Genomic DNA, 1,327 nt, shown 5'->3' on the forward strand with positions numbered 1-1,327 from the left:
GGGCACAACCTCATATACCAATCCCATGTTTCCCACCATGTACACCAAGGAGGTGAGGTACACGAGGAGAGACGTGACGTCACCAACGCCATGCGGGATACCAGCGCTATAGGGTGGAGGATAGGACTTGTGCTGTATGTATGAGGCAAGAGGGGGGGCCGGCACTGTTGGTCTTGGGGTCCCACTGGAGGATGGCGCAGACACTTAGGGGGAGATTAACTGAGACGGTTATTAGACATTATGAGGCATCGGGCTTGGTGGTTGTCACAGTCTCTCGGTGAGGACACGGGCTTGACAGTCACACAGGTTATAATAATGGTATCCCATTTATAGAGGAGACGCAACTCAGGACGTTGTGTGGAGCCGCTAGCAGTGCTCCCACATGTGACCGCAACTCAGCACGGGACACGTGTGCTGTACATCAATGTTACATGTGTGTCAAGACCCCCACAAAGGGGCACATACATTGGAGGCATCATATACAATCACTTATAGTATATACAGTCCTATGAAAAAGTTTGGGCACCCCTATTAATCTTAATCATTTTTAGTTCTAAATATTTTGGTATTTGCAACAGCCATTTCAGTTTGATATATCTAATAACTGATGGACACAGTAATATTTCAGGATTGAAATGAGGTTTATTGTACTAACAGAAAATGCGCAATATGCATTAAACCAAAATTTGACCGGTGCAAAAGTATGGGCACCTCAACAGAAAAGTGACATTAATATTTAGTACATCCTCCTTTTGCAAAGATAACAGCCTCTAGTCGCTTCCTGTAGCTTTTAATCAGTTCCTGGATCCTGGATGAAGGTATTTTGGACAAACAATTCAAGTTCAGTTAAGTTAGATGGTCGCCGAGCATGGACAGCCCGCTTCAAATCATCCCACAGATGTTCAATGATATTCAGGTCTGGGGACTGGGATGGCCATTCCAGAACATTGTACTTGTTCCTCTGCATGAATGCCTGAGTTGATTTGGAGCGGTGTTTTGGATCATTGTCTTGCTGAAATATCCATCCCCGGCGTAACTTCAACTTCGTCACTGATTCTTGAACATTATTCTCAAGAATCTGCTGATACTGAGTGGAATCCATGCGACCCTCAACTTTAACAAGATTCCCGGTGCTGGCATTGGCCACACAGGCCCAAAGCATGATGGAACCTCCACCAAATTTTACAGTGGGTAGCATGTGTTTTTCTTGGAATGCTGTTTCTTTTTGGACGCCATGCATAACGCCTTTTTTTATAACCAAACAACTCAATTTTGGTTTCCAAAATGAAGCTGCCTTGTCCAAATGTGCTTTTTCATACCTCAGGCA

Source organism: Leptodactylus fuscus, chromosome 11 (genome assembly GCF_031893055.1).
Source record: "Leptodactylus fuscus isolate aLepFus1 chromosome 11, aLepFus1.hap2, whole genome shotgun sequence".
Lineage (NCBI taxonomy): Eukaryota > Metazoa > Chordata > Amphibia > Anura > Leptodactylidae > Leptodactylus > Leptodactylus fuscus.